We start from the raw sequence: 26,277 nt of genomic DNA, 5'->3' as shown, positions 1-26,277 counted from the left end.
CCCAGTGAGACCCAACAGACACTCAGTGAGACCAAAGAGACGCCCAATGAGACCCAACAGACGCCCAGCGAGACCCAACAGACGCCCAATGAGACCCAACAGATGCCCAATGAGACCCAACAGACGCCCAGCGAGACCCAACAGACGCCCAGTGAGACCCAACAGACGCCCAGCGAGACCCAACAGACGCCCAGTGAGACCCAACAGACACCCAATGAGACCCAACAGACGCCCAATGAGACCCAACAGATGCCCAATGAGACCCAACAGACGCCCAGAAAGACCCAACAGACGCCCAATGAGACCCAACAGACGCCCAATGAGACCCAACAGACACCCAGCGAGACCCAACAGACGCCCAGCTGAAAGCAGCTCGAACAATTCCGCTGTATTTTGGCAATACAAAAGGCGCAGTTACGCCACATTACAGAGGAGGCACTCGATGCTAATCTCAGCGTTAAGAAGCCGGAGCGATGTGCAATGTGTCAGCAGTAAGACAGTACGCTGATTGTAGGGTGGCTGTCCCTGCGGTAAATGCTGCCACGAGCCCGGGCGATGTTAACACCTTCACCAAAGGAGCTTGGCAGAGACAGCTACAGTGGAGGTGCTACAGAGCCTTCAATTGTCCCAACTGGGTCCAGCAGTACTGTGCTTACGCTGATCTAAGCAAATTGGAATAAGTTACTCTTGTTTCAGTGATTCTTATTTATCTCGAGTGGCTGCAAACTATGTTTCTGCCAATCTGGATGAATTGCTATGCTAAATAATGACTAAATTAACTTTGGTATTTCGATTAGCACGGCGAAAGCCTTGAGCAGTTTGTTTTACAATCATTCAAATACCATTTTTACTCAACAGCTTTACCATAACATTTTCATAAGCTAGAACTTGCATGGCGTTTAGCAAATTGAGACCAGCTACCGATACCAATACCAACGCTGGAACACAATCAGCAGCTAGACGCGTTGCCCCATTTTACAGATGGAAATGCAAGCAGTATGTTGAAAAACATCTGCACAGCCCCATAGAAACTTATTAGCAGAATGTGTATAACAATTATTTCCGTAAAAGTTAACGACATGTTTACTAGGGAATGTATAAAGCTTCTACATGAAATGAAGCATGTTGGCAATTACTGCGATGACTCAAGGAATGTTTCAGCAGGTGTGTAAGCAGAGTCACACCTACTGAATAGGAATGGGAATATGAAATTGTCTTTTTATTTTCGCACTAGTTAGGCAAACAGCCATTTCGAAAAGTAGATACTAAAAGTTTCTGCCAAGTTAAATACTTTCAAACATATTAAGTATTATTAAAAATGCTTAGGCAAATCCCCAGGTATCTTTATTTTTCCCAAATGTGTACGATATGCCTCAAAAATACTATACGATCCTAATAAACAGTTATGTAACTTCTGTTACAAATATATTAAAGCCCAGAGCCTACAACAGGGTGTATCTGGGTGTAGGACTTCGTGTACCTTTCGGGAAAGGAAGGAGCGTGTCTCCCGATTGCTTCCCTCTGCTGTTAGGAGCGATGAAAACCCCTCGCAGGGCTGGGCTGGGGTCCCCGAGCCAGCAATCCTCCACGCCGCAGAGGTGGGATCGAGGAGCAACCGCCGATATTTTTCAGCTGGACCAAAGTCCAGCTCAGCAACATTTTCCAAAGCCAAAAAAATTTACTTCCATCAATTCTAAATATACGTAGAGCTAAATATAGTAAACCTCAACTTGAAAAATCACGGCTAAAGCTAACATACACTCAGTCTCAGTCTGCGCACCAGCTGTGGATAAAAATGTGCTGAAAAGTAGAACATTTTGTCTCTTTTCATTTATCAAACATTCAGTTGCAAACACACACTCATCTGTTTAAGAAGAGCTGAGAATCTGTTAAAATTATTCATTTGATGGGTTTGTGAATTTAAATCACAATTTTCTCCGGAATTTAAGTTCTCAGGTAACTTTTTGTGGCTAATGCTTTCAATCAAAAAACTTCACTTACTGGCGGTCTTTTTTTAAATGTACTTATACATTTTGGCAACAGTTCTTCATTTATTTGTTCAAGTAGGGAATTCATTAATATAAGCAATGTCATTTTGCTAGACAGTTGTAAAACACATATCTGCATCATGCCTGCAGAGTAATGACTCAGCCTAGCTGCTAGTATAAACTCCGATATTAATTTATTTCTTTTCTCTACATGTTATCACATATGACGGGCCAAAAATCCTAGGTAGTGAGGATTGTTAATATCTTGTCAGCTTTGACATTTTCATCTGTCACAAGGAAGGATTTACATGTTGAAGCAATTAAGTAAGTCCCTAAATGAATCTGCATCGTTCGGAACCAGGCAACACAGGACCCAGGTGGACTCCAGCTGAAAGGTTTTAAGCAGCCCTAGGACTTTCTCCTCCAATTCCTTCTCAAACCTGGAAGAATAACAAAGGATGGTTCAGGAGCCCATCGAAACGGCGATTCTTTGTAAACCAAATAAAATTTTCACTGTCTAGAACACAGTTGTCTGTAACCCACCTAATTCTATATACTCTGTTTAAGGCCATTAGAAATATATCTACTTCTCCACCTTGAACACTGCTGTTCCCCCGCTGGCTGCCCCAGTCCTAATCCTGCTCCTGATCACTCTTTTGCTCTTTCTTTCCTGCAAATTCCCTTGACATTTGACTCTCCTCTTCTTTCCTCACATGGTGCAAACGTATTTAGCCCCTGCCATCTTAAAAACGCCTGATGCTACCCACGCTCCTCCCACCACCCTTTCTCCTTTTTCTCCTTTTTTCTCTTCTTTCTCCTTTTTTCTGAGTTCTCTGGAGCTGCTTTGCCATCTTTCCCTCCCGTCACTTCCCCCTAACTCTCTTCCACATTGCCCCCCTCTACTTTCTCCCTTAGGACTTCTTCAACTCTGCTAAAGAACAACCTTCCACGGGCAGGAACATCACAAACCTCCCTTACTTCTTCTTAAACTCAAAAATCAGTATGACTTCATCTTTTTTTAAACCACCGATTGCCTAATTTCCTTGCTAGTTTGGGGTTTTTTTCCCCCTGACCTTAGCTTCCAAGGCTCCATCGCCTTTTTTCTCCTCCGCACTCCTACAGGGGAGGCCGGGCCTCTGAGACCCCCCCTCCTTTCCATTTTCCGTAAGCAGCTTTGACGTAGCTTTACATCTGAGGACACCATCCCACTCAGCTGCCTCCTCATCCTCTCTCCAACGCTTCCTAAAAACTCCTGGCGTTCCTGGCGACAGGAAAAGGGTTCATCAAAGTGCTGGCACCAAATGGCTCTGCGAGCGAACCTCCTACGCCCGGGGATAAAAATAAACAACAACAGTCAGAAATATTGCTAAGAAACCATATGCTTCAAATTTTTGGCTATCACCAAAAGAATGGGAATTGTTGGGACTCCGGGTCCCTGAGAATCCAACCGCACATAAAGTAAAAATAATAATCATAAATCCTTCGGAGAAGTTTGAAGTATAGACAATCTGATGAAGTGCATTGGCTCTATTTTTTAATTCTTAGCAAACTATTTTCGATTGTTAAAGTGTCTGTTCTGTTCTTTTCCCTCCCAACTCTGAGCCCTAGACAGCTGGAGGTGTTTAAAGACAAAAGTAATGTGCATTTTTTCCACAATATGTAGAATTCCTATTCTTCTATTAGTTTTTATTCTTAGAAGCTCGAGCTGAAATTTGAGTTCCACGGCAATGCTCCCACTAATTGCCTTGAATAATTCAAATTTTACCACTCTCAAGGGCACAACTGGAGCCAGACTGTTCTAAGCCATATTTGTTACTCTGGAGCCAACAAAATAAGTATGCTTTATGCCGTAGAGCACGCTGAGCTTCAGTTACATTATTCTGTTTGTTTCGAATTTAGACAAGCAAAAAAATTCACAGCGGATTGGCTTGTCAAAGGAGCCCACCGATACACACAGAACAAGCCAAATTTTACTTCTGAAGCAGCAGGAATATGTCAAAATTACAGTGTAACCCTGAAAATTGTACTTTGCCGAACGAAATTAGTAAAGGCCTAAACTGTGGGATCGCTCTATTTTTGGCTCAAGAGAGAAATTCTGAAGCTGCTGATGATTTGAAATGGGTCCTGAAGAGAAAGAAGGAAGGAAATTAGAATTTTTTTTAACTTACAAAATTGTCTTGCCTGTGCAATAACACTGAGCGTGACTGTCACTCTGAAGACATATTAGCTCATTTAGGTAATTAGTGTGAGCAGCATGTTTCCCTGCTTATTCCATTCAATTATAGGGTGCTCACTTTGTCATTACTGGAGTATCTTAATGTGACTTGTAATTAGTGTAATTACAATCCAATGTTAATTATATCTGCCACTTAGACATAATTTTATATAGTAATGGTCTTATTCTCAATAACCTTATTATGTTGTTTATTCAAACAGGAATTTAGCCTTCTTTCATGCATCAAATATGGAGATTACAAAAAGTACTGCCTGTCATTTTTGTAGTTATGACGAGGGGATCTTTGCATTGCAAAATCATATTTGGGGCAATCAACGAATGGAGAAAGCCAAATCACAGAAACTGATTATTAGAGACATGCTGAACTAACAAAAATAATTTGCGCGCGAGGCACAATAAGACGTACGCTGGTTCGTGAGCGCTGCAGAGAGGGGGGTCAGCGTCCATAAGTGAACCAGAGAACAGCAGACTGCAGTATATAAAGTATACGTGGTGGCGTATAGCCTGGTGGTGGTGGCATTACGTGGTGGTGTATAGCCTTCTGGCGGTGGTGGCATTACGTGGTGGTGTATAGCCTTCTGGTGGTGGAATTCTCTTTTTTGTGGGGTAACAAAATGGCAAGACTAGATGTGCCAAATAATGTCCTGGGAAAAGCTCCTCAGTGGCAATGACACCTTGTTGTACAGCCCTCACGGATCTGGTAAGGGGGGTTATTTTTCCACAGGAGAAAGGAACAGGTTGACCAGAGAGGTTGTGCAGTCTCCTTCTCTGGAGATATTCCAGACCCACCTGGATGCGGTCCTGTGCAGCCTGCTGTGGGTGACCCTGCTTCGGCAGGGGGTTGGGCTGGGTGACCCACAGAGGTCCCTTCCAACCCCGACCATTCTGTGATTCTGTGACCAACAGCATTTTTGGGGGTACAGCCACACCATAGTGTTTGTTCAGACAAGGAGTGGGGTTTCGCACGGTCGCCCCTGCTTCCCGAGCTTCACTTCGCCTTGCGGGGTTGGACGTCTTCTGGATGAAGCAAAACTGAAAGCCATGCCCCAGGAAAACCCCCAAAGCCCTGGGAAGGGATGCTCTCCCGTTGCACCACACCACGAGTCAGAATAAACAGCCACTGAACATGGCCAGCAGGTTCTCAGCATCATCTTACTCTACAGATCTGCTCACACTGGACCTCACCGCTTGCTGCTACAGCCAGAAGCTCAGTAGACCGGAGAGACAGAGTCATTCTGTAAAGCAAGGGGGTTTTTTTAGCCCCAGACTGGGATAAACTCTTCTTGGAAGTAAAGTGTGCTCCAGACCCAAATGACACTCTACCCCATGCATTGTTACCTGCTATCTCTAACACAGAGTTACATATATTTAGATTAAAAAAACCCCAAAATAGCCAGTCAAAACCACGCATGTATTTCTCCCTCCACAGAGGCCCAAAAGGACAAGTAACCCATGACAAATATTGGTCATGTTATTTAATGCACGATGTTGAAGGGTGGCGTAAGAACCGGAGAAGCGAAGAAGGGAATTTGGCAGCCCTCTGGGAGATGGAAACTGAGATCCCCCCTAATCCACCTCTTTTACTGAGAGTCTGAAAAGGGTTTCAGGCTTTGAGCTGGCTCATTGGAGGTTAATGAATCATTCAGATTTCCATGGCTCAGGGTGATGTCCTCAGACAGCTGGCAGCTTTCTTTGAGCTTAGGAAAATCAAGAAGTTTCAAAATGAAAGCAGAGAGTCAGTGAAAAGTAAATCAGGGGCATGTATGCTGAAGAATGGTGTCACCGCTAACCCAGCTGGATGACCAGGAAACCTTCTCCAGTACTGAGGAGAGGCTTACAGAGCAAAACCCGACGTTGTGAGTCGAGCCCTCTCCTCTGCTGTTGAGGAGCCTTTCTCCCAGGTGCATGCGGCTCTTCACGCCGCCAATCTCTGCCCATCACCAGACACACAATGCGAATTCAAAGGCTTGTTCTTGTTCATCTTCCCAGCTATCACCTTTCGGAAAGCACGTGTGCAGAGGCACAGGACAGACTGGGAGCTGGGTACACCTCCAGGAATCATCTCCTACCTGAATTTGCTCGTTTCCCTTGGACAGAGGTCAGGAGCAACCACACAGGAGCCCACTGCACGTCTTACGTTGCCTGCTCAGGCCAGGTTTCCCCAGGCGGTCTCCAGGATGGGTTTCTGTCTTCTGCACAGCCCCCAGACAGCAGGGTTTGCCCACCCTGGAGTCACAGGATCACGGACAGCTTTTGAGCTGTTTCAGCAGTCTCACATGCAAGACACCTCCTTGGCCCCTTCATGTTTCTTCCACATAAAAAAGAATTATTTTTACTACTAAATCTGTTGCATTAAGTGGATATGAAATTCACTTAAGATTTACTTGCTTTAAAACTGTCAGGCATCCTAGACTCACTCTATTGAAAAAAGAAATCAAATTTAAGGTATTTACAGACATTTTTTAAATGGCCCAAAGGAAAACCAAAAATGTTATTTTTGTTGTTGTTTGAGCGGTTGCACTGAACACATCTGGATTATCCCAGTTCTATAATTTTCAGGTTATTTTAACAAGACTGCTCCTATTATCTGTGACTAGGAACTTCATCTACGAAAGTATCTCAAATCCAGCAAATAACTTGGTGCACAACATTGCTTAGGCAGATACCTTAGCATTACACAAGTACGGCACTTGGTTATACAATAACTATAACAATATACAATAACAATAACTATAATCTATCCTTCATGCAACATAATTACTGGTACTCCTGCATAAATAGCGATTTCTCACTGGCTGCCAATTAAATCATGTTTCTGCCAATAAATTGACGGTCCTACCTGTTTTACTTGCTTTTTCTTTTTTAACTCAAAGCCCACCTCCTAATTGCAGGCAGTGAATTTACAGTTCTCCGGCGACTGAAGTCACTCAGCCCTGCGCATCGTAACACCACACGACAACTGCCGTAACCGCCTCAGAAAGCACGGCCCGGTACATTTTATTGCTGAAACGCAGTCAGCAGGGGCATCCCCGGCACGTCCGTTCAAACCAAGGCTGCTCGTTAACTACTGACCAGCAGCTATCCGAAGTAAGTAGTTCCACTTTGGATCTGTCTGTACCCGAAAGGACACAGCAGGAAGAGCAGGTCCGCTGTGCGAGACACGCCTGGCGTCTTTTCCCACCTTGCTGTCCTGCTGGAACAGCGTGAAGTGATGTGTGACACGACATTAGCTCCCCACCTGTTAGAATTTTTCATAAGCGAAGCACTGTTACCGGCCACTACAGCTACAGGTGAACTACGCTTGACAGTGTACTCAAGATGACTCAAGTCTCTACTACCTCTTCACACATATTCTTAACCCTAGGACAGACTGGGAGCTGGGTTCACCTCCAGAAATCATCTCCTACCTGAATTTGCTCGTTTCCCTTGGACAGAGGTCAGGAGCGACCACATAGGAGCCCACTGCATGTCTTACGTTGCCTGCTCAGGCCAGATTTCCCCAGGTGGTCTCCAGGATGGGTTTCTGTCTTCTACACAGCCCCCAGACAGCAGGGTTTGCCCATCCTGGAGTTACAGGAGTTGGGTTGGAGGAGGTGGCCAAAGACAGCAGGGTCCACCCACCCGCTCCAAGGAGGGATCAAGGTCCACCACGGTGCTTCTCTGAAAGGTTTCCTCAGATACTGTCCTGAGACTTCCACGGAAGAGCTTTCCACAGTCTCTGCAGGGATTTCATTCCAGTACTTCACTAGCTTAATATTATAAATGGTTCCCTCATTTTTTAACCAACTCTTCCCTGCTGTGATTTTTTATGTCATCACTGTTGTATCACAAGAGGCATAGAGAACAGATTGCTTTTTTTCTTCTCACAGAAGCCTTTTCCATACTTGAAGATTTTATAACTGTCACTGGGCATCCTGAACCTAGAGGAGAAAACAGTTGCAAGGACTAGATCTGGGAAATAAGCTCAGCTTCTTTTCTTAGGCTCTTCCCATTCATTCCTGCAGGCTTCCTCATGCTCAACGTGAGCCAGCAATGTGCGCTTGCAGCCCAGAAAGCCAACCATACCCTGGGCTGCATCAAGAGCAGCGTGGCCAGCAGGGCGAGGGAGGAGATTCTGCCCCTTTACTCCGCTCTCGTGAGACACCACCTGGAGTCCTGCATCCAGATCTGGAGCCCCCAACATAGGAAGCACATGGATGTGCTGGAGCGGGTCCAGAGGAGGCCACGAAGATGATCATAGGGCTGGAGCACCTCTCCTACGAGGACAGGCTGAGGGAGCTGGGGCTGTTCAGCCTGGAGAAGAGAAGGCTCCGGGGTCACCTTACAGCAGCCTTCCACTACCTGAAGGGGCCGACAGGAAGGATGGAGGGGGGCTTTTCGCAAGGGTGTGCAGTGATAGGACAAGGGGGAACGGCTCTAAACTAAAAGAGGGCAGATTTAGATTAGATATGAGGAAAGAATTCTTTCCCATGAGGGTGCTGCCCCCTCCCTGGCAGGGTTCAAGGCCAGGTTGGATGGAGCTCTGAGCACTCTGGGCTGGTGGAAGGGGTCCCTGCTCCTGGCAGGGGTGTTGGAACCAGATGATTTTTATGGTCCCTTCCAACCCTTACCCTTCTATGATTCGATGATTCTATGATTCCCTCTTAGTGACCTTCTGCACCCACTTCCACAGGGACAAGCTGCAATGCCACAGTCCTTATTCCAGAAAAGATTACACCTATGTGTCTCATCATCACGACAGCTCCAGAGTCATTCACATCCCTGATCCCACAGAGAAGGACAAAAACTAGAGCTGGAGTATCACCAGCAGGACATCGATCAGGGCTACCAGGGAGCTCACAGGCGATAACAACGGCACAACGTTAGCTAGCACACAACTGCAACTCTGAAGCTGGGCTAGGATGAAGACAAATGACAGCTCTGCTCCATCAGCGGTCAGACGCCCTGTCAAACAGTCTGCATCTACGCGCCCAGTTCCCGTCTTCTCGTACAGCTTCACAGTAACCATAATGTCAAGTCTGAAACAAGTGATCAATGACATCAATTACTGCGTTGCAGACATACAAGTCACACTAATGCACAGCAGATACAGCACTCCTTTAATTACGGTTACAGACATGTACATTTGTTTTTCTTAGTAATTAAAATGTTCTATTGTACTTAATACTGTTATCTGTATTCTTTGGTTAAGTGCAATTTAATTTGTTTTCTTAAGCAAGCTGGGTATAATTTAAAATGAAAAATGCATCTCTTTTGCTAATATTCTTTTTCTAATGCTATTTCTTTCCATGACTGCAGATCTAGAACGCAGTAACTTCTCCTAAGTTTGTTCACAAAGTTTCTAGAAGGTAATGCTGTTCTAAAGCCCAAGAAAACATTTATTTGTGATCGGTTTGGGAAAATTTCCCAGTTGCTAAAGCACTTACTGCGATAAATGAGGTACCTGAAGCGCTTGCAAGGCCGAGGAGGTTTCACAAGGAAAGCAGAGGTTGCTCTATAGTACTCCCTTGAGTGCGCTGTTCGTAGCTGATCTGCTGTAGTTGATTCAAGAAGAGCTGAAGGAATTCCCCTTAAAGCCCCTAAGATGAAAAGTTCCCCTACAAAAGGGGAAACATTTTAGGATGTTCCACAGTTGAGAAAAAAATCGCAGTGTGATGGAAGCAGCTCAGTCCTGTATCCACCTGCACAGGGAACCGGAGACCTTCTTACTCATTATTTCTTTAATGCAGCTCACACTGCACGTGGGAAGGTCTGCAATTATAATTTTGGCCTGTTATTAGCGTTATTATTATTTGACGTCACAGCATAGAAAGAATTTCTTCCCTGCGGGAAATTATTCTGCTCCTTCTCTGCACAGTGTCCCCTCAGACGCAGCCACAACCCACCCGTAATCAGCTCACCCAGAATGACCAAGGGTGGAAAAAGTTACAGGAAGGAAAAGTATTTCAGCACAGAGTCAGGGATGAAACAGTGCAGACTGCAGTACTGGCTACCACACATCCCACACAAACCAGGAAGACATCCAGACCAAGAGCTCGAAACCACAGCTTGGCTGACTTGCATTTCTCCAGCAAAGAGATTTTTCTGTAAACAGCATGAGCGAACAGCGGGCTCTTACAGACTCCTGAAGAACGTCCTCGCTCGTGTTTGCTGTACAGTGACCAATCCGCTTGGAACGGCGCTCTCCCCGCCGCCTTGCCAACAGCAGACTTTCTCCATCTTCTGGGGTCACAGGAGCGGGGCTATTGTGAAAGTGGTCACAAGAGATGACCTGCTTTAATCTCAGCTGTCATTTCCAATACTGTTTAAGTTTATGCAGTCGCTGTAGGAAGGATGGAGCAATGTTTAAACATTATCCAGTCCCTTCCTGTAAATTCTTATACTGTTTTTATTCCTTATCTCAAGCTGGAGAATCTCAAACTGAATCTGAGATCCTGTTCTCCCTGTATGACTCATTAGTCGAGCACAGAAATAATAATGCCAATATTCACTTAAAAAGAAGTCATGGTCCAGTCCAGATTCACAAACTTTCATATTTTCTTAATTCAAGAATGGGAATTTCCCCAGCCCACCTTTCAGCCACAACCTTGATTTTGTCAGACTACGGGAATAAGCAGATTTTTGCTTCACAGGAAACACAATGCTATTCAGACCCAAATACCAATACCAACACTATCTCAGACCGAACAGATTCAGACGCTGTGTCAGAAACCAGCTACCTTGCAGGATCACCAACTCACAGGCAGGGAGAGTCACTCCGAGCATCCCAAGAGCAGCAGCAAGTGATGAACAAGTTGCTCCCAGCCCTCAGCCGTGAGCTCGAGACCCGCGCTGCATCTCCTTCCCCTCCACCAGCCGTGTTTGCATTGCCCTGGATACACAGATCCTGCCCCGGTCCGCAGTTTTTTCTCCGATTCAAAGAAACCCAAACCTTGCAAAATAATAATAAACATCACAAAGCCTGGTGGTATGGAAATAGAAAACTGAGGGAGGAAAGCGGTGCCGTTCATTCAGAACAAGCCCTCTCCCTCCCACAGAAGGTGTCTCAGAAACCACACAGTTAATGATTTAAGTCTGCATCTGTAACGAGGTTAAATAAAGCAAGTTCGGGTCATTACTATGAACATTTCACACTCTTTTCATGACAAACAGGTAAACTTTCAAATGGAATATTTACAAATGGCATTAGGATATGTAACTCCCTTTAACTAACAGTTTCAGGTACCTAAAAATCTTTGCAAATCTCTTACAATATCCCTTTCTAGCCAAACAGCTGGAAAGGGAATTTACTTCATTACCAACTCTGCTCTGCTTGTTGAGAAGCTGGTTTTCATGCAGGTATTGTAGCTGCACATTGTTAACCGGCCTTAATAATTTAAAACCATAAAAGAGGGAGAACGCCGTCCTGCTTACAGGATAGCTGTCATAGAATCATAGAATCACAGAATGGTTTGGGTTGGAAGGGACCTTAAAGCTCATCTGGTTCCAACACCCCTGCCAGGAGCAGGGACATCTTCCACTAGACCAGGTTGCTCAGAGCTCCATCCAACCTGGCCTTGAACCCTGCCAGGGAGGGGGCAGCCACAGCTTCTCTGGGCACCCTGGGCCAGTGTTTCACCACCCTCATGGGGAAGAATTTCTTCCTAATATCCAATCTAAATCTGCCCTCTTTTAGTTTAGAGCTGTTCCCCCTTGTCCTATCACTCCACACCCTTGTGAAAAGCCCCTCTCCATCCTTCCTGTCGGCCCCTTCAGGTAGTGGAAGGCTGCTCTAAGGTGACTCGGGAGCCTTCTCTTCTCCAGGCTAAACAGCCCCAGCTCCCTCAGCCTGTCCTCGGAGGAGAGGTGCTCCAGCCCTATGATCATCTTCGTGGCCTCCTCTGGCCCCGCTCCAACACATCCATGTCCTTCTTATGTTGGGGGCTCCAGAGCTGAACACAGGACTCCAGGTGGGGTCTCACGAGAGCGGAGTAAAGGGGCAGAATCCCCTCCCTCGCCCTGCTGGCCACACTTCTCTTGATGCAGCCATGTATAACGTGAAGAACCTAAAGCACCACACTACACCATCCTTTACGCCAGTAGTTGCATTTACGATGCGCCAACCGGCCTAGCGGGGCTTTGTATTGCCTCAAAACCCAGGGGACTGCAGCCCAAAGCGCACTGCCTACACCAACGGCCTTGAGGCCACTTGTCAAGCACACATGGTGGACCCCTTCCGAGTACACCCTGAGTGACCTACTCTTTCATTTTTGGTTTTATACCAAGATTTTCCTCGTCTTGTGCGCTTAAGCTCCAAGCAACTCATTTACGTTTCTCCACGTAACGTTTCTCCATGACCACTCCCCTGCTCTTCAGCGAGCACGTCGAGGCAAATGCTGTCCCAGCCAAGGAAGAAAGCAGCACTCTGAATTTAAATCAGCGAGGCTTAAGCCCTCCAGCAAACAAGCCCTCAGCTGTAGGCTCTGCTCCGCTGCTTCCCAGCCGCTGCCGCCCTGACGTGAAAGAGCCCTCCTGCCCCTTGCTATTATTCAAACCTAAATAAGAAAGGCAGAGACACAGAATTCCTTTTTTTTTGTCTTTGATTTTTTTTTCTCCTGGCAACACCCCCCCCCCCCCCCCCATTAGAATACTATATTGCTACAATACTCCAACCTAGGGTTTAACTCAGCCAGCTGGCACATACTGAAACTACAGCCCGGATTCTCAGCACCAGGATTTTAGCATGAGCTAGGTAACCTCTGCTAAAAGATCTCCCATTTTCCTTTCTGGCTGCAGGGACAGGCGTTTTCCCACAACGTGCAGTCATGGTGTAAAGGTAAGAGCCCTCCTGGTCTGCAGCCCATCCACCTGAACTGCAGGCGTGAATCCCTTTCTCTGTCCTAAGAGGAAGGGGTAATACAATTAATATACATACAGTTATGTATAATTAATAATATAACAAAAGCTTTCTCCTCTGAAAAGCAACAGTTGGCCATCCACGCTCTCTGTCAGGCCACACAATATACTTTGTAAAGCACTTTGCAATATGTACAACTTCAATTTTCCAGCAGAGAACAAAACAAATTAGCAGCTTGTATTCCTCTGTATTTTGATAATAATTTGCTTCCAGTTCTGTGTCGGTGATCAGGGTTAGTGTAATGAGGGGTAGGAAATAGTAACATCCTAATTAAACTGGGGTGTATAGGAAGTAAACCTTAAATCAGCTAGTTAGTTGGAGCTCAGTGGGCAGCACGCCTCCCATGTGCTGAAAAGAAATGAATTTTTAAAAAATAGTAATAAAGTAAAGGCCAGAGTAGAAGCAGAAAGAGAATTGCTTCGACCTGGATTGTCTTTGGCCAAGTTCTTTCTCAAAATCCTTCCCGAGACTGCATGCTGTCCCTTGGTACACCCGAGTTCCTAGACACCACAGACAACAGTATATTCATCCCCAAACTGAAAGATCTACTTTCGTGGCTGGAGGGCCAAAAACACGATGCACAAGTTGCATTCTCCTTTATGATCTTCAGCAACTTTAAATCTACAACAACCCCTGCACATTTACGGATCAAGAAACAACTGGCCTCAGCAGCAATACAGGAGATACAAAACCTAATACCACGAAGAGCAGCATCAGCAAAACTACACTTTTACTAAGGTCACCTGCAGCACTTGCTATATAAATTCTGCCTCACCTGCAGAAGGAAGTCTCCTTCTATAGGACTACACTCCTATAGTCACATATACGGAGCCCCCAGAGTAGAAGCAGCATCTGCTTATGGAAGGAGTTTTTCTGCTGGCTTAGTAACATCAGCTTTTAGGAACATCAGCGATGCAGACAAGAGTTCCTCGGTGAGGGCAGCTGCATCCACATCATCGACTTCTGCAGAGTGATAGCGTCTCGAGGCATGAATTTTTCAGAATTGGAGCAAGCACAGCTATGCCAGCAGAGCTTTGTAACGGGGCCACATTGCAGGCTTCTCGCGCCAGAGGGGAAACCTGCATATGCCTGTCAACGGGACAGCGAGGGAACAAACCCCATGTGCCAAAATGCTTCCCGAGAATCAATCCCGTATATTTCGGGATTTCCAGCTGCCTGGCTGGGGAAAATCTGATTTCTGCGGGAAAGCTGTCGCACAAGCCCCAGATCTAGAACTTTAAATGTGCTCCTGCTGCACTTTTGGCAAACGTACATGCACCTTCAGGATGAGGACGTCATCAGGGCCACATTCAGGCTTTTCCCATATTGCCTCCAGTTATTGCACTTCTTGTTTTATTCGGATATAAACTTGCTTAGATGGCTTACTTCAAAAATTTTGCTGGAATAACTGTCAATAGTATCAGTAGGAATAACATCAAATATCAATACAAGATCATATATCGTCACAGTCATTCGACAAAAGAAAAAAAAAATGTTTAAAACCAAATTGAAAACATCATCTCCTTCCAGCCCAGAAAGACTGCGTGGGGACCTGCAGAGCATTAAGGGGTTTTCCAGCTTGACTCATTAAATCTCCATTTGACTCTGAGACCTACATATGAGGATTGCTGTGCCACGCCATTTCACAGCCATGACTGTTTTCTCTTCATCCTTCCCTAAGCTTTCAGTGTTATCAACGAACAAAATCAGTAAGTTTTTGCAGTAACTTGAACATGAAAAAGAGCTAAATGTTTTTAAGTAAACACAAGAAGAGCTGAAATATGTCAAAGTCCAGAAGACCTCTGCAATGAGACATCAGAAGCCCAACATCTCGCTGCTCTACGTGACAGAGATTGGAGATGATATCCTAAAAAATCCCCTGCCGTGCTGCATTAACATTCAATCTCCAACAGGGCGTTTGCCCTGATCTATCAGGGAGCCAGTCTGAACTTAGCCTTCATCCATCATGTATCTGATAGCAAGATCTCTTTATTTCAAAACTGATTTTGTAGCTTCAAGTATTACTTAGTGTTTCTTCCAAACAAACAGCATACCTGGTGCTAATAAATCCCCTGGGCTGCAATCATTGGCATTGGCACAGCAGGCCTAATATCTGATGTAAATAATACATACAAGATGTTCTCTTACATCAAGTGTTAGACCATGATATTAAGACTCCTGCCTGAGGGCTCTAAACCCCCATGTAATGTTCACTGTAATTACTTCATTACGCCTGCTTCTTTAGTACCTTTACACCAAAGCAAGAGCACTGCAGGAATTCAAAGGAATCACCTAATAACCTTGGGTCACGGCACGGTCGGGACCTCTGTTTCTGAAGCACCCCAATACATGTCCTTCAGAACCAGTGAAAGACAGACCCCAGCCCCTAAGAGCTGAAAACTCTGGGTTTCAGACCCCATCCATAGCACGAGGTTTCTGGTCAGAGACCGACGGTGTGAAGAGCTGAACATCCATTTCAAACGGCTTCGTGCTGAGCCAAGCATGGCTCCTGCAATGTGCTCCCAGCAGAGGCAGCACGACTTACTCAAACTAAGGTACGCTGCTCACAGCTTCACTGTTGCTTGTAGTTAATGTGTGGTTTACAGCATTCACAGAAAAAGCACAAATATAAAAGTTAAGACAAGTGACCAGAGGGAGAGTCCAGTGGAGGGCTATGAGGATGGTGAGGGGACTGGAACATCTCTCCTACAAGAAGAGGCTGAGAGAGCTGGGCTTGTTCAGCCTAAAGAAGAGAAGGCTGAGAGGGGACCTTAGAAATGCTTACAAATATCTGAAGGGTGCGTGTCAGGAGGATGGGGCCAGACTCTTTTCAGTGGTGCCCAGCGACAGGACAAGGGGCAATGGGCACAAACTGAAGCAAAGGAAGCTCCAGCTGAACCCGAGGAAGAACTTCTTCCCTCTGAAGGTGATGGAGCACAGGAACAGGCTGCCCAGGGAGGTTGTGGAGTCTCCTTCTCTGGAGATATTCAAGACCCGCCTGGACAAGGTCCTGTGCAGCCTGCTCTGGGTGACCCTGCTTCGGCGCGAGGGTTGGACTGGGTGATCCACAGAGGTCCCTTCCAACCCGTACCATCCTGTGATTCTGTGATTCTGTAATTTCCATGGCCTGCATCATGCTGCCTGGGACACTGCTCATCCAAAACATCAGGAGTAAATACACAACTCCAGCAGCTCTCTTGGCTTGGCCAGACCTGTGGTATATTGCCTGCCTGAAAGCTAGGAGTAAATAGCAGCAAAAACCCAGAGTTTATTACTGCATATAATATTAACAGTGCATATTATTATTTCCTTTTACTGCTTTGTTCCAAAAATTTGTGTTTCTAAGCAAACATCTTCTTAAACATGTCTTAGAACTTTGGTGAAGCTGACACCATCCATCCAAACATGATATCACTTTCAAGGTAGCAAATCCAACAGGATTAGATAATCCGTTATCTGCTGGGAAATTCCTGAAGTGTCTGCTGCCTAGCAGTTCGTGGGATTCCCAAAAGCAGGGCGGTCGTGCCTAAACAGCAGAGGTCTACCCACAGGTGGTAACATAGGCTGCCAAGATGGGGAACACCACCTCTCCCAGCTGGTCTCATCCCAAGCCACTTAACCCAACATGCTGAGACCTGGAAGTCAACATGATCCAAGCCTTGTGTTCACATGGCTACAAAAAACTCCAAGAATGCTGTTTCATGAGGAGTCCTGTGGTTGTGACATGTCTATTCCCCCTTCTATGTCAGTTCAGCCCTGTGTCAGAGAAGAGGGATCCTCCAGAGCAGTGGGGAACGTCCTGAAGATCTGGCTAGGAGTTATTCACTCCCTCCTGCCAGATACACGCCAGTACACAGAAAGAAAAATACAGCCCTCATCGTTCTGTTCCAAATACTAGACTAGAGAGGAAAAATGTGGTGGTCAGGAGAATGTGGACTACTACACAAATTCTCACATCCACAAATGACCCGAGAATGTTGGTTGGCAGAAGATGTTGTTGGTATTTTAAACGCATTAAACAGCAGTGATGGATGTGAGCAGCGTTTAGCCTTCAGCTAACGCAGATAACTTTATGACACAAAGTCTGCCTTTCCGTAAGAAATCAACAGGAGTTACCTACCTAATCTGCTTAAGCTCTCCATAGGAGTCCTTATTTGCATACATATTTAAAGGCTTTTTGAAAACAGAGCCCTGATTCCGCCACGGCCCCAGTCCGGACTGGCACTCCGTTGGCCTGTGCTTCACCCGTACGCACACATTTCCCCGCCGTTGTACCCCAAAGGGCCCATTATGGGCGACGAACGTGGGAGAAAGAGACAATGTAATATAGGATTTTATGTACATTATTTAACTCTAATTTTATTCTTTCCATTTCAGTCTTTGCTGTTCTCTAACCTGCTTTCAGAAAAGCATGCCGCTGGCTTGCGACCCATTTAAAACAAGAAGCATCAGGAGCCCCAGGCTTCCTCCCCAGACACAAAACACCAGCCTGAAAAGCCACGGAGACGTTTGAGAAGCCACCAGGTAAAGCCTGAAGAAAAAGGCCTTCTCATAATGTAAAACAACCACCATGAAGAGGCCAAACCTTGCCCAGAGTGATCTGCTGAAGCACAAACTTTAACAAAAATGTATCTTTCATTCCCTGTCAATACCATGCTTTTCTTCGCAGCTCTCTTTGTAGGATCGTTGTGGCATTTCCTGAGTTACCACGTGCCTGTCAGAGACACCTCTCCCAGTCCGGCACATGTTCCAGTATTGACCTTGAGAGCTTTTCACACTTACCCATCTATACACATAAAATACGTGCATGCAGATATACGTAAATAAACACAATTATGCCACTATTCTGACAGATCAGCTCTTTCCCAATACACCGCAGAGTCTCACGAGCAAAACGATGTTTTGGAAAAAAGTTAAATACTCAGCTCTGAACCAAGCTGTGTCAAACTTATTGCCAACTGTAACAAAAGGACTACTGTGAAACACAACTCTTCTGCGGAATATACTATAATTGTACTTTTTGAAAGCAATGTCAAATCACTGACATTGACTTGGTATTCTACGGTATGAGAAATGCAGAAAAGTTACAATATATATAAGCCATAAATTAGATCCTAATCCAAACTTATCACTTTGATAGTTGTTAGACAGACTATTTGGGTGCACATTTAGCTCTGTGATCTTTCTATATCTTTTTCAAGCTGTTGTCTTTTTCTCGGATTTTCAAAATCAGATTTTTCAATAATCTTTACATTAAATTACATTACAGTTACAACAAAATACAGTTTAAAAAAGTTAAACTTAAGCCAGATCACAAACACAAACTTACCATAGATTGATGAAGAGAAAAATGGGTCTGGCAGGTGAAATCCCGAATGCAGTATTTTGGGCAAATATTTATTAGTTGCTAGGCGTATTCCTGAAGGTAAACACCTGAAAAACAAAATTCACATCATCTCAGAAGGGAGCAGTTATCCCACTTAGTATACACACTCGCATACCTTTTGTAAATACATTTTGTCTAATTGATGCTTTGTCACTCACTATGCACGATGCAAAGGTCGGTGAGCACCGACAGCCAACGGGATCATCTCAACAGAGCAACAGAATTGGTGCTGAGCGTCTCCGAGGCGCAAACCTAAGCGCAGAAATGCGGACAGCCACCCAATGCAAACCACTGGTGTAAACTTTCCTTTGAGCACGGGAGAAAACCTGGAAGGATTCCGGCTGAGCAGACATTGGCATGTAACGGATTTACATACGCAAATTCCTCCATGCGATAAAGCAAGATCTGAAAGTATCTTGTTAATCATCAGAAGATGTTTAATGTGTTCATTATCACCTACTTTGAAGCTATTTCATAAAGCTACGACATGAAGATTTCAGATGAAGACTGTACCTTCCAGATGGAAATGAAAACATAACAACACTTATGTGCAAATACAGGAGAAAAAAAAGAAAGAAAAGCATATTTTCCAGAGAAAACAAGTTCTTGTTCTCTTGAGGATCCTCCCTCAACTGCCAAAACTGTGACAACAAAAACCACTTTGGAGATAGATTTTAGTGAGATTTTAAAAAGATGTTTTGGTGGCATTTTTCTTATTCTGCCACTCTTCATAAAGTCATGTAGCGTAATTAGCACAGGCCAAACACAAACAGAAGCACGAAACCCAGCCTACATTTCCCTAAGCTGTCTGAGATCCTGGAACTTCTCAAACTGAAGATACCTTGACAGAGCACAGTGAAGGCTTGCCCTGCAAATTTACGTGGTATATTTACTCCTCCCCTGCAAACTACCTAGAGTCTGTGGGGTATGTTGAGAGTGCTATGCCTGCTGATGTCTTACTTGGACTTGCTCGGTCTTAGTGGACGCTGGAGATGTCCTCCTTCTCGCTAGAACATGGCTTTTCTGTCCTACCCTCTGGAAAAAGTCCCCTCGGGTCCCTCTGCGTTTCTGCGCCTCACCTGCCCAATGTTTTACCTTGGGTCTCTACTGAGATCAAGACATAGTTTTCAGTTGAGAAACTGGGAATATTCTGACACATTGGTTATTTTTTAATATTTGAAGTTTTGAAATCGGTGAGCGGAATGAAGTCGCTTAGTGCCTCAAACACCAAATCCGGACGGAAATAGAACAGCGGACTGAGAACAAGTGAGATGAGCAGAATCACAGAATGGTAGGGGTTGGAAGGGCCCTCTGTGGGTCATCTAGTCCAACCCTCCTGCTGAAGCAGGGTCACCCAGAGCAGGCTGCACAGCACTGCGGCCAGGCGGGTCTTGAATATCTCCAGAGAAGGAGACTCCACAACCTCCCTGGGCAGCCTGTTCCAGTGCTCAGTCACCCTCAGAGGGAAGAAGTTCTTCCTCGTGTTCAGACGGAAAAGGCAAAGGTGCCCAACAATATCTCTTACCACAGTTTCGCAAACTGCCACATGAATCCCCCCTTAAATGACCACGATGTTTGTGCAACGGATCTCTCCCACAGTTTTACAATACATTATGGACCTTTAACTGCTTGCTTCGCCTTCCTCCACCCACTACTCGATCCCTGCCTTGACTACTTCTAACATTCTGAACGTCTGAAGAGCTGCCAAATTTCTGAAGCAACCTATTTCCAGAAATTTTTCTTTACCTCCAGATATGTAATTTCTCCCAAAACACTCCTCTGGAGCAAAGCCCAGGACTGGCAATATGTTACCCGGGCTCAGCGAAAGGTTTACGTTTCAATACCTATTGCACCTGTCACGATAATACCAGGCATTTTCCACCCACGACGCGGGAGAGAATCCAAACTTCCCGTGGGATGTGCAAAGCCAGCACTCCGCCTTGGGAGCCATCCAGGCATGGCGAGCCGGAAGGGAAAAGCTATTTCTGCTGGCTTGCAGGAATTGATGGCACCATTTAATGTCTTGTCTTTAGCCGCAAGTGTGTCTAACCCAGTTTTTCCACAGCTGCTGTGATGTAAATAAACTCGCTATTATCTCCATTTTACATTCGAGGATGTCAGATAAACAGTACGGGAACTTCTGCTGGGCACAATTCAATATTTAAGGCATTCACCCTCTTCAAGTACGAGGCACCCATCTATCTGCCTAACACTTCAACAAAATATTTGACCTGCTTAAGGTTCGGTAAGGAGAAAAATATTACATATGTTCGGCAGAAATATCTTCCTAAGTGGGATAGTATTTCTGGAAATAACATCGAGTCGATCATTTTTTATCATTGCCAAGTGAGACTTCACGTCAAGGGCTCTTTTCGAGCAGCACATCTATACTCTGCTGATCAATAAATATTAGTGTATGTGATACGTGAAGAATCCCTAAAATACCCACAGTCAGACTCTTGCTTTAGAGTGTTAGCCACGCTTGAATAGTACCTATGCCTGAAATCCTGAATTCTTGCACAGCCTATTACCTAATCAGACAAATCATTTGCTTCATCTAAATCTACTAGAGAAAAAATGTATCTCTCGGTACCTATCATTTTCGTTCAGGCTTTTCGTCTTAAGGTAGCAGTACTTCAGCCGCAGACTGCAGTGAAACCCCACCATTCCCAGAAACATCTACTCCACCCTTAGCGATGCCGAACACACAACAGGAGATACAAACAGATCGTTTTCTTCACCATAAATACAGCTATGGGCAGCAAAATGCCTTCTGTTTTGTTTCAGCAATAAATCACTTCCCTGACTTGAGTTAGTAATGAGATTTTTAATCATGTGGATTGAACATATCCTGAAGTTAATAAAATAGTATGGCTTCCTCTTTATCTTTAATAAAAGATTTGTACACTGCTCAAATGATTAGTATTACATTTTTAAAGAACCTGAGATTGATGCTTTTCAATTCTCCTTCCTATTTTTCTGTGCTTTTATAATTCAAAGGTAATATAGGGAATAGTTAATAATTCATAAGGTAATTTTAAGGCTTTTATTCAGAAACCTTTTGCCTATTGACTTATGGATGTGCCATAAAATATCCAGGTATTACTATCTTGGCAATTTGCAGATCTATACAGATGAAATCTCTGAATTTATACAAGTTTGGATTCGTATTTAAGAATCGGAGCACATCACGACCACCTCGGAAGGGTACAGGGGGAGGAAATAGCTTTACAGGACTATTTAAACCAGTGTATTTCATGTCTTCACACAGTTCTGCTTCTTCGCCCTTGTTTGCAGGTTTATTCTTGATGGAGTTATTTTTGCAGTTGCCTAAGAGACAAAGCAGCTAGCAGCGTTTTTTAAAAAGGTAAACTCTGCGGCACGAGCCCCGTGCTCCCCACCTGCACCAGAGCCAAACCAAAACCACCGCTCCGGGAAAGCTCAGCCGGACAAAAACCAGATGCTCACATTCTCTTCAAACAACCAATGGACCTGTTTGAGGATGGAAACGTCAAAACTGGCTACCAGTTCATACAACCCGAGTGTATCCCGTTTCAGTGGCTAACGGACGCACAGGCGATGCCGTGCCGTCGGCAGGGCCCGCGCTGCCTTCGGGAGGGGAGAGCAGCATCCATGCAGCCCCAAAAGCAGCGCATCTGAGGGCTCAGCAGCCCCTCACAGCCTCCTCCGAACGGCTGCTAAAGGAGTTGGTGAACGAGCTCCCATCCAAATATTATTCAGAAATGTGGCATTTTTGATTGAGCCCCTTTCTAGTTCACAATGAAGAATGGAAGACAAAATCAGATTTGGAGGTGCTAGTATTTGATTCTTGAAAATGACTTTTTTTTTTAATTTATTTTAACAAAATCTCACTTTAACTTCTTGTTTCCCTCAAGCAAGAATTTGATGATCTTCTCTCAGCTGCTCATCAGCCTGTATTTTGCTGTCTTCACAAACTACTCAATTAAGAGCAGCCAAGCTTCGACATATTTGGGTGCAGCTTTTTTATCCACTTTGGAGACACAAAGCATTTTTACCGGTTTGTGTCCTACTTTCACAAATGTGGATAACAGCTACTGCAAAGGAATTGCCCGTCTCATGCATGCTTTCAGGTACTGCTCAGCAACAACGGTAGAGAGCAATGGAAATTGATAGTGGTTATTAATTCCACATCTACCAAAGAAAATGGAGTCGAGCCGTGCACATAGCCATCATTTATTGCCGTGACAAAGTTAATAGCACCGCCTCTATTAGCATTTCCCTACGCATAAAACTGTGAGATCCTGCTGCCCGTTCCTCTACGGTTGCCAAATGTCAGTACTTCAGGCAAGGGATTTCGCTGTTATCCGAGGGTCACAAGTTTTACCACCCCAAGGAAAACAGTGTCTTTATGAAGTAGTAGTAACACCAGCTAGATTAGATGCAATTTCAGGCCAGCTCTGAGCACCTCCTTTGTGCCCCATCTAACTACCATCTCTGCCAGAGCAGCTCTGAACTCCTCTGCCTGGTGTGACCTCCGAGTCCCAGAAACTCCGGACTGAAGCTTACCGCCTCTATCCTCCAGCTCCAGAAATGCAAACTGCTGCGGGGTTCTGCAGTTCCCTCTGCACGACAGGCAGCATATGTCGTGTGCATTATTCAGAGCTTTACATAGCTTCTCCTCCACGGAGGTTTAAAAATGAAGAGCGAAGTGTGTACAGAAAATCAAACCCTTTGCAACAATAAGTATGAAGTAAGGTCTAAAACTAGACAAGGGTAGGGTTTTACTTTGAAAGTAAAGGGATAGCGACACAATAACTTCACTATTTTCTAGACAGAAGGTCCACTTTCCACAGTCCCCAACAGCTGAGGTCTTTTGTAGATGAAAACTTTGACTCAGGAACAGTCCAAGAGGTGACCCTGCTTTGGCAGGGGGGTTGGACTAGATGACCCACAGAGGTCCCTTCCAACCCCTACTATTCTGTGATTCTGTGATTCTGTGAACATCATGGAAAATATAGTTTGTGTTATCTTGAGGAGATGGCAAACCATGGCAGCAAAGCACGATGAAGGATTTTCCTTTGGACTCAGTGAAAACAATCAATACCTGTACCCTGTAACGAGTGGTCTTCAGAATCCTGAGAGCATCTCTAGGCTCACGCACGATGGAGAGGACCAGAGAGCGCAGAAGAATACCATGGCGGGCAAACCAAGTTTGCTAGTTACTAAACACTATTCCTCTTCGTCCCTCACACATATCTCTACTCGCCTTAAAGAAATATCCCAGGAGGACCCAGACCTGCAGAGACACCCCAAGAAGACCCACTCTTACAGGGACGGGAGATTCTGTCTCCTGCACTTCCATGACAGAGAGAGATAAATGAAGTGCTAAGATAGTATGCAAACCCATGCCAATGATAATTCAGTACCCAACAGCAGCTAAGCGAGCAAACTCTACACGCAGTGTAAGTATAAATGCTCTGTTTGTTTATGTTCCCAGAGATGCAGGCTCTATGCAAGCGTGGAACGTTATTAGAAGCAGCACAGCCAACTAAGCAAACCCCGAATCCTGCCCCAGCTAACGTTTGGAAAAAAAAGCCTGCAACTTTGAATGACTTCTAGCACTCAGCCTAGTAGTGCCTGCCAGCAAAAAGGGAATTTTGGAGATGACATACCATCAATTTTCTTCGTTTGTGTCAGAAGTTGAGCAGCTGTCTTCTTACCAGACTGAAGTGGAGCCAAAAACCTTGTCAGGCAGCTGAAGGAAAAGCACTTCAGAGGAACTAATCTCAAAGACCCAAAAGTATGCATCACATTTTTGAACAGGCGTGTGTTAATATTACTACTACGCTATCCATCGGCAATGTTTTGCAGAAGTGGTGGAGAAGAAGACTGCTTTGTTTGTTTACGTAGCTTGCTAAGGGAAAGCAAGATGCCACACATACTTCAGCTTTGAGTTTGTTTAGTTATTTGCTTAAGGCCAGCAAAAGATTTTTAGCATTATCTTCCCCTAAGCCGGTAAGGAAAGTAAAATAAGATTCACCTCCATGGAAGAAAGAAGATGCACCTGGACTTTCAGTGGCAAACCGCTCGTGCCTTCAGCAAGCTCTGTATTCCCCAGGCACCGCAGAAAAGGAATAACGAATCCCGTCGAGAGCCGCATTCGAATCAGCTCATCGCTCCGGCAGCCACGGATTGTGACAGACTGGGAAAACCCAGCTCACAAGCTGTTCCCTCTTCAGTGTTGCTTCAGCAACTGTGTGCTGGGCTCAAGGATCCTTCAGGACAACCTTACAAGAAACTCTGTACTTACCACCACCGAGGATGTGTTGAAGAAAGCAATCACATTAAAAGAGTTACTGTACAAGGAGGTTCCCCATGTGGGATTTCTTACTGTAAGGGACAGCTTGGTCAAGCTGAGAGTACAGCACGTGCTGATCTCAGCCCGGAAGGTGAGCCAGAGATGGCGGTGGCCTCTTCCCAATGGTGCTGGGAACCCAACCGTCCCCTCGCCATAAGCCATATTGGCGTCCGGCTTCTCATGAGAGATGTTTTGCGATCACGTTCACCCGAAAGTTTAAGAATCCCCCATCCATGAGTGACAGCTCTGCTGGTGAGGCAGATCTCACTCGGCATCGGCCGGGGGAAGGCTGGCCCTTAGGAGGAGACAGCAGCACCGCGGGACTCGCTGCTCTCTCTTGGTGAGATGGCTGCCTCTGCCGACCGCGTCTTAGAGCAAGAAGAGTTGGTATTTGCAGCCATAGTGGGGTGTTGTTTCATTATACTTCGACTGTGGTGGATGAACCTGTCATTTTGGGTGTCAGGAGGAGGGGGCCAAACTCTTTCCAGTGGTGCCCAGGGACAGGACAAGGGGCAACGGGCACAAACTGAAGCAGAGGAAGCTCCAGCTGAACACGAGGAAGAACTTCTTCCCTCTGAGGGTGACGCAGCCCTGGAACAGGCTGCCCAGGGAGGCTGTGGAGTGTCCTTCTCTGGAGATGTTCCAGACCCACCTGGACGCGGTGCTGTGCAGCCTGCTCTGGGTGACCCTGCTTCGGCAGGGGGTTGGACTGGGTGACCCACAGAGGTCCCTTCCAACCCCAACCACTCTGTGATTCTGTGATACTGTCATTTGCCAACCATATCGATGCAGGTGCCACGTGCAAGGACAGAATTACAGTGACTAAATAAATGAATAAATAGGCGTTCAAGATCCTGCTTGGCTAGCCGTCTTCTCTCCGCCAGCTTTTCCCTGAAATGTTTATTTGCTACGCAGTTAGGCTCTTGGCAGCGTTCCCACTGCGAAATGTGCTGCCCAGATATTACAAAGTGAACTCCAAGCGAAAAAGACTTTTTTTTCTTAGGTCTCCCCTTCTTCCACACAGATATCCCTTTACTTCAGAGCTGTGCCTTTAAGGCACAATTTTGCCTGGAATTTCTAGCATACTCCGTTTAAGAGAGACGTGTTTATAGACCATTGCTAAAAATGAGATTTCCTATGTGGTCTTCAGCAAACCACTTTAAACAGACATTTTTGCTTCCTCCATTTACCAAAGCAATGCTTCCTTACTTTTCAGAGATCTATAACTGCAAACAAATTAACGTACACGAAAAATTGCTGCTGTTGTATTTTTAACATGTTTAAATATCCCAAAATAAAAATCAATTGAAAAATAGCCCAACAGGATTCTGGTGTTCTGGTATTGCATGCTTGGGAACGAGGTTTTCTTAGAGCTAAACACAAAAAAGCAAAGAATAGAAAATAATGATAATGTGAGTAGATGTGAGTAGA

Source organism: Opisthocomus hoazin, chromosome 9 (genome assembly GCF_030867145.1).
Source record: "Opisthocomus hoazin isolate bOpiHoa1 chromosome 9, bOpiHoa1.hap1, whole genome shotgun sequence".
Classification (NCBI taxonomy): domain Eukaryota; kingdom Metazoa; phylum Chordata; class Aves; order Opisthocomiformes; family Opisthocomidae; genus Opisthocomus; species Opisthocomus hoazin.
This window is presented reverse-complemented; position numbering follows the sequence as displayed.